This window comes from Rattus norvegicus, chromosome 9, assembly GCF_021556685.1.
Source record: "Rattus norvegicus strain SHRSP/BbbUtx chromosome 9, alternate assembly SHRSP_T2T, whole genome shotgun sequence".
NCBI classification, from domain to species: domain Eukaryota; kingdom Metazoa; phylum Chordata; class Mammalia; order Rodentia; family Muridae; genus Rattus; species Rattus norvegicus.
This window is the reverse complement of record NC_141542.1, coordinates 23,618,982-23,631,859: the sequence shown is the minus strand read 5'-3', so window position 1 is coordinate 23,631,859 and position 12,878 is coordinate 23,618,982. Positions and strand designations below refer to the sequence as shown.

The window sequence follows — 12,878 nt, the reverse complement described above, 5'->3', positions numbered from 1 at the left end:
GGGAGGCGCGACACCGGGAGGCGCGTGGTGCGGAGCTCTCGGCTCCTCTCAGGCCAGTCAGTCCCCTCTCAGGGCCCGCGGAGGCCGGGGCGGCTTCTTCGGGCCTAAAGGCCCACTATGACCTACCCGCGGCCATCACCTCTGGAGCTTCCAGGTGCCCCAGGCTGGAGACTTGGTCAGGGCGATTGTGGTTGCCACTCTCCTAGGCTGGCTCAGCAGGGCACAAGCCACCACCTGCTGTCCTCACCTGAAGGCATCCTGATGGGGCTGAGAGCCCACATCCAGCAGGGGAGCCTCAGGGCAAGGGGCCATGGTCTTGGGTCTGCACCTTGTTGCCAGCCCCTCACACATATGGCAGCATCACACATATGGCTCCTTCTACCAACCGCCACCAATTACCATTTGGACATTCCATCACAGTGTTCTCAAGAAGAAAGATGCAAACAAACACGAAAAGAATGAAATTTAAAATCTTTTTTATCAGGCTGGAGAGATGGCTTGGTGGTTAAGAGCGCTGCTTCTCCATTGCTCCCAAGTTCAATTCCCAGCAACCACATGGTGACCCACAACTATCTGTAGTGGGATCCAATGCCCTCTTCTGTCTGAAGCTCTCTTCTGACATGCAGGCACACTCGCAAACAGAGTGGTCATGTACATAAATAAATCTTTAAAAATAAAACCTTCTAATCAGTTAATGTATCTACATCTAGAAGCTAGAAAAGGGTCACAGCAATATTAAAAATAATTCAGAAATGGTAAAGGGATGTACGAGAGTCACAAAATTCACTGGGCAAGATGTTGTATGCCTGGAATCCCTACACTCACAAGGCTGAGGTAGGTGGATTGCCTTGATTTCAAGACTAAAGTGTGAGACCTTATATTAGAAAACAAAACAGTTGTGGAGGGGATGGAGAGAGAGACAGAGAGACAGAGAGATAGAAGAGACAGAGAGGGAGACAGAGAGAGGGAGACACAGACAGAGAGACAGAGATAGAGAGAGACAGAAACAGAGAGAGAGAGACGTCGATGTCATTTCGTGCACTGATGACAAGCTACTGAAGAATGTGAATGTCTCCTACCAAACACAGAGAGTGCTAATGACAGAATGGGTTTCTTATTAAGATATCATAAACTATAGATGGAAAAGTAAAGTAATGTATAATAATTAAAAGAGAAATCAGACATTGGAAAGCCTAAATTTAGAAGACTGTATATGTTGAAGTCATAGGGGAGGGGATGAGACGATGTGGGGGAGAGAATGATCAGAATAAATTATATATGCGTATAAAAATGTTAACTAAGAGCAACCAATTAAAAGAGGAAAGCAGGTTTATTTTACAATGAAATTGAATTCCCATATGACACTATGTAACATTTTGTAAATTGATTATATGAATTATCAGCAATAAAAATCAATTGTTATTAAAGATGTGGTTGTGTTCATATTAATTAGAAATGTTTTAAATTCTTTTTATTTATTTGCTTATTTATTGATTGATTTTTTTTTAAGATAGGGTTTTCCTATATCGACCAGGTTGACCTCAAAAAAACAGATCCACCTGCTTATGCCTTCAAAGTGTTAGGATCAAAAGTGTATACTCACACATGAAAGTTACATTCTTAAAGTGATAAAAAAGAAAGTACAGTTATCAACATGGTACAATTATTGAACAGTGATCAAGTGAATGGAAATATCAGAAACACATTTAAGGCATTAGGTCACTGTTGTTAAAAGGATCTTAAGCAGCATATATAATTCAAATCATCCAGGAGACACATTTCGAAAAAAACCAAGAAACTGGGTAAAGATGATTTAAATTTTTTAATCTATTAAAAATTTTAAAGTGCATTCGATATGAAAGTGTAAGTGATATACTTCACATTTTTGCTTATATACCATCTTCAATTTTATGTGCATTCTGCAAATATTGTCCATGTTTATGCAGGCTCTTAATATTTCCCCATGACTGATAACATTCACAGAAATCATATTGAGCAAAATGTATATGTTGACGTATAATAGAATTGCATTCTACACAGTATAGCATAGAAATATGTATATATAACTTCCCATATATGTGTGTATATACATATGTAAATGGCTCAAGAAAATGAGTATCACTTTATCATTGTAGTATTATTTTCATCAAAATCCTGAGAACATTGAAATGGCATCAAATACTGACCAGATTGGCAAAAAACAAACAAAAAAAAAAAAAAAACAAAAAACAAAAAGAAAAAAAACTCCAAAAAATAAAACTCTTACAAAGAATCTAACGATACTAGCAAAAGATGCAAAAATATTAAAGTCTCAATGAAAAAAAAGCCCAGATGAAATACTGTATAATATTTTCTCAACTCTAGGATAATTTATTTTTGTACAACTATCAATAAAAGGCCTGAATTTTGAAGAATTCAAAAGTAGTGCAGTATAATTATGCAGTGGTCAATACTGTTGCATACCATTTTACATAACTGCATACACACTCGTTCTTTTGTTCTGTGGTCTAGCAGCGAACTCGGGTAGATTTATGGGGAACCATTGCACTGTAGACTTAAACTGGATTAATTTGGGGATGAGTAAGTCATATTTTGTTAAAGTCGCTTTAAAAATAAACCGTTGGATATTAGTACGGCAAGTAATTCTCCCTGAAGGAAAAACCAGACACCAAGAACCTAGACCACTTCTGTCCAGGAGAAATTTCTAGATGATAGAAATATTCTATATCTGCTGTGTTTCTGGCTATGGATTCTGGCTGGCTGTTTGCCTCCTGGTTTGCCTGCTGTGACTAAAGAGGCAGATTTTAGTTCTAAGTTTAGTTCATCTCAAATAGCCATGTGTGACCAGTGGGTGCTATTTGGACAGTGTAGCCACAGAAAACTGAAGCAGTGTAACCAAAGACTCACCTAGGAGTCAGTTGACGTCCTAGAAGTGACTTGGAAAAACGTTGGCAATGATAGCCTCTTGGGGAGCTCACCTTCACCAAAAGCAAACTGTGAATCCTTACTCTTCTGCAATAGTCAGAATGCAACTGGTCTCACACCCATCCCAACCCTCACCAAAGACACTTGAGAGGGAGCTGAACCCACTGTGTGCTTTAGATTTCAGTGTAGAAAGCACTTCCTTCAAAGTGGAGCAGACTGAGATTGCCAAGTCCTTTGTGTGGCTCCAGGGACTTGGGCCTGATGTGGGTGAGTAGGAAATGAAGATTGACATTGGACATACATACATGGGGAAGGCTGGGTCCATGGGCTGCAGCATCCCAGAAGCTCACCATGTTTATTATATAGAGTTGGCAGGAAGCAGGGCTGTTGCACAGGGCAGCAAGGAGGTGGGCATTACATGCAGATAAACAAGGAGGGGAGGACTATGCATATGTAACTGACAAGGGGCAGATTTAGCTAATCTCAGTAGGACCAGTCTCTGCAGGAAGCAGTCTTCAGGCTGTAAATATCCAAATGGGGCCAGAGAGAAAGGTAGAGTAGACTTTTTCTGCACACACTATCAACACCATCCTGAGAAGGCTTTGTCATGTCTCTGAGCCTCAAGGGGTATGGGGGCCTTTGCCTTTTCCCCATGGATAAATGGCTTTGGGTCCATGGCATGGTCATATCATGTTTACAACACACATCCACTTAGGGCTGCAGTTCCTCAGGACTTCCTCTGTTCCCACAGTGAGATCTCAAAAGAAAAACAGAAACCAAACAAACAAAAAATGTGCTCAGTGAACTGGCTAATTCCCTAAAGTATATGGATCCAGTGTCCTAAGCCTAGGACTTCCTCAAAAGCTACAGAAAATCCTGTGGACCTAAAATAAGCAAGAAAAAAAAAAAAAAGAAAAAAGAACAAAGACCCTTGTCACCAACACAAAAAAATGAATGGGAGAAAAAATTATTAAAGGTTTTCACAGAAAATTTTTTAAGAAAACACACGGGAATTGTACTTAATAGAATTAGTGTGCTGAGATGTGAGGCCCACTCACAGCATGCAGCATTTGGGAGTCTCAGACAACTTAACAGAAGAGGACTCCTAATTATTCTTTGTGACCACTCTCCACATACTACTCACAGCTTAATACTAACCTTCATAATTGAGTTGGGGATTGTATTCACCATAGCAGATAATTGAAGCATTTGTGCACACACACACACACACACACACACACACACAGAGACACACACACAAAACACACACAAAACACACACTCAGGAGCACACACAAGAGAAATGCATATTCTATGAAGTTTCTTGGCATATTTTTATTTGTAAGTCCCAATGCAGAAGTATTCTTGGTTTTGCATAAAGTGGGGAGGGGGGAAAGTCAGGCTTCATTTTCCCCCTTTTGAAATGACAGATATCTGTGTGTTAAACATACTCTCATGGCTGTCCAGGCTGCCTCGGCCTATTTGACAGCATCCAGGTCACCTTGGTCAGGACACTGGTTGCTCTTCTTATTGGCAACTGGTTTGCATCAGAAGAGTTTTTCACATCCTTACCAATATTAGAAGTTTGGTGACACAAGCAGCTTGAGAAACAGTAAAATTATTGTGGTTTTGCCTTTCTGGAGGACATTAAAATTTACATGGTTGGCATATGGCTTTTTTTCTTAGCATTTAGTCCTGCTTTAGTGCTGTTCAAATGTGGCCATGCAGCCAGCATCCCTTTGCTCCAGGCTCTCAGCACCCCGTTCCTGTCACTGATCTGATGCATACTTGGTCCCAGAGATGGACAGCAGAGGGACTTGACACACAGCGTCCCTCTGCTCCACTGCTTTGCTTTTTGTAAATTCTTTACAATGGCTATTTCTTGATTTATTATTACTACGAACTTGACTTGTCTTGATATTTTGAGATAGGATCTTATTATGCAGCCCAGGCTGGCCTTGATTTCCCAATTCTCTGGCCTTAGTCTTCCACCATTCCCTGATTCTAAATTTGTTATTAGATGTAGTTGTACGGCCCCATTTCCTAATCAAATGTTCTTCTGGCTTCATGACTTTGCCCTTTCCACAGACTTTTATTAATTATGCAAAGTAGATGGTGTTTAATGTTTAAATACTAGATATATTAACTCGTCAGTCCCCAAGACAACTCTGTGAATTAACACTCGTTATCATCCTCACTGTGCAGATAAGGGAATTGAGTCACACAAAGGTAAAATAACTTCTCCAGGGTTGAACATCCAATGGGTGTGAGAGCCAAGCTTTGAGTCCAACTACAAAGTAGATCGGCCTATAATGTGTCTGCTGCTGCTGTATATTCAAATGGTAAATTCTGTACCCTAAGGTCTGGTTGCTCCAAGACAAGGAGATCCTCATGTATACCAGATTTTCTTTCTTTCTTTCTTTCTTTCTTTCTTTCTTTCTTTCTTTCTTTCTTTTTTTTTTTTTTGCCTCCTAAGTTATCCCTGATTGGCTAATAAAATCCCTACAACATGCACTGGGCAGAAGAGAGAGTACAGAGCAAAGTTTCCCTGGGCCTGGGGGCTCAGGCAGGGTCCACAAGGAGAGGGAAAAGACATGGAGGAGAAGGAAGGAGACAGCACCCCATAGGGTAGGTGGATCGTGAGTGTATTACCATGAGGGCCAGCCTGTCAGAACAGGAGTGACCCAGGCAGAGCATGGCAAGCAATACCTCGGGGTTATGGACAGGGAAGCAGAAAAAATAGCACAGAGGGTTGATGTCTGCCCAGCCCTAGTACTTTAAGGCTTATTCTAAATCTAAAAGTTTTGTGTCTTTTTTTGGGAACTAAATGATCTACGGTGGGGTAGAAACCCCCTAATAATATTTACTGTAGCAGTGGCCACTCAATTATTGTGGTATTTTAAATATAACACACATTGAATTTCACAGTTCAGATGCAAGGCTTTTTATGTTTCCAATGTGACTGTACACCTGAGGTCATGTCTAGGTATAGAGACATAAAATGGCAGAAATGCCTAGAACATTTTAAGGTCATCACACTGACCACATGAAAGCCACAGGCTATACAGACTATGATGGATGAGGAGAAGGCTTAGTGCTCTCTGGAGTCCCCTTCCCTAGTCTTGGGATAAGACTTCCAGTAAGCCAAGACCATATTCCTCTTTCATTTCTCAAGGAGCCAGGGGTAGACCCACATACATGATTTCTTTCCCTGCAGTGTTTTTTTTTCCAAGCCCTGCCCTGTTTAAGGACTTGGCAAAGGTAAGCACCATCAGAGGAAGGCCAGCATATGGATTCTGTATAACTCTGCTCTGACAGCATGTACCTATCAAGTACTGGAAGCCTTGCTGGAAAGATTAATCAACCTCTAGGATCAAAAGGAAACAACCCGAGGGCCATATGGCTGTAAAGCAAGTCTGAAACCATAGCCCAGTATGGAAGTTCAGCCTTGGATCTTACATCAAACTGCGATAGCATCCAAAAGAAAAACGAAACTGAAACCGCAAGGTGACTGGTAATGACCTCATGGCAAGGATATCTAAGTCATGTGGAAAGATCCCAGTGCAAAGACACATGTCCACGAAGCTTTCACCAAGAATCCCTATTCTGTGTTCTACAACATTATATATACACACACACAAAGAATACTCATTTATGGTCAGCTATGGGGATTGATTCTCTGGGAATCTGACTTTGAGATTGACATAGATGTATAAAGGTGTTTGACAAGTGCTCTTGGGGACCAAGGCTGTGACAAAGAGGAGAGAAGAGGATGGGGCGGAGAGCACTCTGGCTCTAATGCAGTCACAAGGGTATGCAGGCAGCCCTGTGTGGGGCTCAGGAGCTGGCCTGACCCTGAAGTCTTAGCCTGCACTGGAACAAGCAGGAGGCCTGGCTTTAAGTCTCCATTGGCTAAGGACGAGTTTCCTGGTCAGAACCCAGTTACCACATTGTAACCACATAGCCATCCCTTCTCCATTATCATTCTTCCTGAATTTCCAAGTCCTATCATGAGGATATTTGGGGCTCCACTCTGATCTTTTACTCATAGCAAACATAAAAATCAGGTGGATGGGCAGGGAGCGGAATGGCCTAAGGTTAGGCTAAACCTCAATTTTAATGGGTCCATAAGTTCAGGAGGGAGTCCATTTGGCATTGTCATCTGTGGCTTCTGTGTCCTTATCCCGGGTGAGCTGACTCTGTGATACGATGCCACCTCACCTCACAGATATCAGGGTGAAAATCATGTATGACTTTTCTGGGAAGAACTCTGCCTTTTCCTACCATCTGGAGTTATACAACATCTCCATGCACAGCTCAGAAGAGAGGGGTGGAGATTGTGGAGGCCTTAGAAGTTGAGGATCTTTTCTGATTAAGGCACATATTTTTTTCCTATGTAATTTTTCCCTTGCTCTTTCCCTAATGATGGCTGACTTCATTCCTGGCCTGAAGTAAACTGGATTCCAATGTTTTGGATTAGAGAACCCCCCATTTTTGAGATGACAGGTCCAGCACGGGATCCCACTGCATACAGGTTCCTATTCCCAAGGAATTTTTGCTGCAGAATCACAGCATGGGGGCAGCAGCACAGGATATCTCCCAGCTTTCTCTCCTGCACCTGCTGCAACTGTAATAAGGCTGTTTGTTTGTTTGTTTGCTTGCTTTTTATTGGAAATACCTAAAAGCTGGTCAGAGTTAATACATGTCTTTAATGCCAGCACCCACAAGGTATTTTTGTTTTTGCTTTTGTTTTTGTTTTATTTCATTTCATAATTTCTGTAATTGTTGTTAGGATTCTTATTGTTTTCTTTGGTAATTCCCTCTAGCTATTCAATTTGTATATAGAATGTAAAGCCATGCTCTGCGTGGTCCTCTTATTCATGTTAAGGATTTTATTCTTACCACCAATGCCACAGATGAACACAATATTTACTTTCAAATCAGGGAAACAGGCATAAGGAAGAGAGCTGTGTTGTTTGGTCTCAGGTAAGCAGGCAATCAGGAGTGTAGGATGGCTTCCCAATGTTTTGGATTAGGTAAGCTTCTGTTATTGAGATGAAAGGCCTCTGCTGAAACCTTCAGTTGAGTAACAGAGAGCCTGGAAAGACTGAAAGAGTGGTTGCACCTTGAAGGTGAAGGCTGGCCCTTCAGTGCCTCTGCAGCCTGAGGCAGAGTAATTTTGGGAACACAAGAGCACTTGGCCAGAGATCATAGGGGACTGCATTTTGCTTGAGCCCTGAGACCTGGATGAGCAGAGGCCTCCACAGTCCTGATAAAGGGAAGCAGAGCCACATAGATGTGAGGGAACAATGGATCTGTGATCTGCATGTTATCCACTTCATTTATCTTTGCAGTGTACATAGTATATGTAAACGACAAGGGCATCCTACTTTATCACATCTAGTCTCTCTAGATATAAAGCATGTGCAAGTGTAAACACAGTAGAGTTAGTTCAGCAATACATTGTGCCCCATTTTGTTAAAGAACTTTATTTTATTTCTATTTAAATATTTTTTCTTTTTCACTTTACGTTCTGCTCACTGACTACTGATACTTAATTACTCTCTCCCACAATCCTTCCCCAATTCTCCTGGCACAGTCTTCTCTGAGTGTATGAGGGCCAACTGTCTCAGTACCTCCCGTCTTTTACCAAAGCCTTACCTGGGGGCATTGTTGAGGATGCTGGTTTTGAATGCCTTGGACTTGGCTTTCTTCATGCTCCAGTTTGCTGGCTTTGAGAAGTTTGTGAAGAACTGTCTGTGAACTTGGTACTTCATCCAGATTGTACACAAGAGGCAGTGGTTTTGTTAATATTTTTGAGAGAATATTTCAATCAAACCTCTCCTACTAATATCCTGACAATGACAAAGGTAATGGGAGGCTACACATCTATTTCATTAGTTTTCAGTTCTTCTCAGACCAGCAGTGTAGAAACCCACAAAGCTGGCAAAGTGAAGTGAGGTCACACAGGGGCCTGAGAGCACAGTCCTACTTTCTTAGAGTAACTCCTAGGGATTTACCATATCCATACACCCGTAGCTCCATATGCACTGGACCCCAGGGAAGTGCTCAACATTCATTGCTTTTTTACTCAGTTTGCCACAAATGGTAGAAATCTGAAAATTTCAGCAAATTTGAAGGTGTGAATAACTCCCAGTGACTGGAGTAAGCTCAAACAATCTGTGACAACGAAGAAATGATTAAGTATCCAAGAGACAAGAAGCTCACCAGGATCGTAGTCCTATTCCAGTAAGAAAATTTAATAATAAGGCTTCAGGTGAAAAGATAAATTAGGAGGTCCAGGCCAAATATTTTATCCTTTGCGCTCAGGGGAACAGCCATTCTGTCAGACTTTCCTGGCCCTCGGTCACAGGATCAGAGTTCTCACCTGGAAGCAGGGTTATCTGGAAGGCGCTTAATACATATCCACAGACTCCTCTTTGGGTACAAACTGATAGGCAACTTCAAGGCTTAAAGTTATTCTCTCTCTCTCTCTCTCTCTCTCTCTCTCTCTCTCTCTCTCTCTCTCTCTCTCTCTCTCAGCTTGAGGGTGCACACACTCTGCATTCTTTTGTGCACTCTGCCTTTTTTATTGCAGTTTTCTTTTCTCAAACTCCCACAATCATGCACACGTCTTTTCATTATCCTTTCACGCACACACACACTCTTTATACACACCTCACACATATCTCACACACACCACATGCACTCTCCTGTCACTCACACACACAATCTTCATACACACCTCATACATATCTCACACACACCACATGCACTCTCCTGTCACGCACACACACACTCTTCATACACACCTCATACATATCTCACACACACCACATGCACTCTCCTGTCACTCACACACAAAATCTTCATACACACCTCACATTCTCACCTCACTCATTCTCACATGCTCTCCTCATGCTCTCTCCCTGGGTCTCACATTTGTTCTCAGACTCGCTCTCTCATTAGCTCCCTCATTCACTCTTCACATTCTCTCTCCACTCACTCTTCACATGCTCTTCTCATGCTCTCTCATTCGCTCTCACATTTGTTCTTACATTTGCTCTGTCATTTACTGTCTCATTCACTAGCTCATGTTCTCTCTCATTTACTCTTCACATGTTCCGTAGCCTTTCTCTTGCCCCAGTCCTTTATTAATAATCCAAAACAGGTAGAAAAAAGACATTGTGTAATCATTGCCAAATCAAATGCAAAGAATGACTACATCTCACCAAGAACTAAGAATTACAACTGTTCCCCAAAGTTTCAGGCTTGCCCTATACCCAGGCCAGTGGCCAATATAATAATAATAATTGTAAACTTATCATTATTTAAACTTTAACCCTTTACTTTTATACTTCAGAGACCAAATAATAATTGTAAACTTATCATTATTTAAACTTTAATTCTTTACGTTTATACTTCAGAGTCCAAAGCTCCGAGATCAGCTAATTGCATTTTCCTGTGACACTCTAATGATAAATGACATAGGCAAAACTGCCAGGCAGTGGCCAGAAAGAATCAAGGTAACTCTTAGCACACTAATTCCACTAGCGTTCTGTTCCTTGCACACAATGACTCTCATAAGGGTTCCGGTAGTTAGAGTTAGTTTACTAGTATATTATTTTATATATTCTATACTTCCTTAACCAGTCTATAATATTATGTAAAATTTACTTCCTAACATCAATAACTTTTTCCTTTCTTGGGGTCCCAATGTTGGCTCTAATTCATTTTCTCTTATTTTCTTCAAGCTGTCTTTGCAAGTCAAACCCTAATCTAGAACTACAATTCTGCAGTTATTACATTTTTTCCAAGATGAGAATACACAGTATCCACCTGGGCCACTAGGGCTGTGCTGTGCTGTGCCCCTATGCATCAATTTCCAATTGTCCAAGAATCATAAAATCAAGGAACATCTAGTTCCACAGAATTCACCAGAGCAGAAGGAGAAAGAAGTAGGAAAGTCAGACATAATAGAATAATTATGCACACCAAGGCCAACTGATAGGCAGTCACACAAATGAAATCTATACAGCCGTTGTCCAGGGCTAAGGTTTGGAGAAATGGAAACAACCAGTTTTTACAAAAAGCTACTGCGGGCTACTGAGATGTCTCCATTGTATGTTGTCCACAGCATTAGCCAGAACTCAGACAACAAAGGGAGGTCAAAAGGATACAGATTGGAAAGGAAGAAGCCAAAATATCACTGTTGCAGAGGATAGGGTAGTGTACATGGGACACCCCAAAAGTTAAAACAGAGAACTCCTAAGCCTGATAAACAACTTCAGCAAAGTGGTTGGGTATAAAATTAATTCAAACAAATCAGTAGCCTTCCTCTACACAAAAGATAAACAAGCTGAGAAAGAAATTAGGGAAATGACACCTTTCATAACAGTCCCAAATCATATAAAAATACCTCAGTGTGACTTTTATCAAACAAGTGAAAGATCTGTGTGACAAGAACTTCATGATATGAAGAAAGAAATTGAAGACGATCTCAGAAAATGGAAAGATCTCCCATTCTCGTGGGTTGGCAGTATGAAGATAGTAAAAATGGCCATTTTCCCAAAGTGACCTACAGTGGCAATGCAATCTCCATCAAAATTCAATTCCAATTCTTCATAGGGTTAGATAGAACAATTTGCTAATTCATTTGGAATCACAAGTAACGCAGGATAGCTAAAACTATCCTCAACAATAAAAGGACTTCCCTGGGAATTACCATCCCTGAACTCAAGCATTTTACAGAGCATTAGTGATAAAACTGTATGGTATTGGTATAGAGACAGGAAGATAGACCAGTGGAATAGAACTGCAGACCCAGAAATGAACCAGCACACCTATGGTCCCTTGATTTTTGACAAAGGAGACAAAAGCATCCAGTGGAAAAAGGATAGCATTTTTAGCAAAGGGTGCTGGTTCAAATGGAGGTCAGCATATCGAGGAGTACAAATCATCCCCTTCTTATTGCCCTGTGTAAAAATTAAGTCCAGGTGGATCAAGGACCTCTACATCAAACCAGATCACTCAAACTAATAGAAGCAAAAGCAGGGAAGAATCTTGAACACATGGACACTGGAAAAAATTTCCTGAACAAAACACGAATGGCTTATGCTCTAAGATCAAGAATAGACAAATGGGACCTCATAAAGCTACAAAGCTTCTGTAAGACAAAGGACATTGTGGTTAGGACAAAACAGCAACCAACAGACTGGGAAAAGACCTTTACTAATCCTACAACTGATAGAGGGCTAATATCCAAAATATACAAAGAACTCATGAAGTTGGACTGCAGGGAGACTAATAAACCTATTAAAAATTGCAGTTCAGAGCTAAACAAAGAATTCATAGCTGAGGAATATGGAGTGGCTGAGAAGCACGAAAAGAAGTGTTCAACATCTTTAGTTATGTGGGAAATGCAAATCAAAACAACCCTGAGATTCCACCTCACACCAGTCTGAATGGCTAATATAAAACACTCAGGTGACAGAAGATGCTTTTTCAGATGTGAGAAAGAGGAACACTCCTCCATTGTTGGTGAGATTGCAGACTGGTACAACCATTCTGGATATCAGTCTGGAGGTTCCTCAGAAAATTAGACATTGCACTAGCTGAGGACCCAGCTATACTTCTCTTGTACATATACCCAAAAGATGCTCCAACATACAACAGGGCACATGCACCACCATGTTCATAGCTGCCTTATTTATAATAGTCAGAAAATGAAAAGATCCCAGATGCCATTCAACAGAGGAATGGAAACAGAAAGTGTGGTACCTCTACACAATGGACTACTACAGATATATCAAAAACAATGACTTCATGAAATTCATAGACAAAGAGAATGAACTAAAACATATCCTCCTGAGTGAGTTAACCCAATGACAGAAATACACACATGGTATGCACTTATTGATAAGTGGATATTAGCCCAAATGCTCAAATTCTCCA

General features: G+C 41.0%; 2 protein-coding genes across 2 annotated transcripts in view; both read right to left on the bottom strand.

Moving 5' to 3' along the window:
- LOC148003534 (disks large homolog 5-like) overlaps window positions 1-12,878 on the bottom strand; it is a 446,357-nt gene that overhangs the window by 251,591 nt on the left and 181,888 nt on the right. The window lies entirely within an intron of this gene.
- The window catches only part of Rcn1-ps7 (reticulocalbin 1, pseudogene 7), a 102,010-nt gene that overhangs the window by 63,820 nt on the left and 25,312 nt on the right, over window positions 1-12,878 (bottom strand). The gene's annotated exons all lie outside the window — the stretch shown is intronic.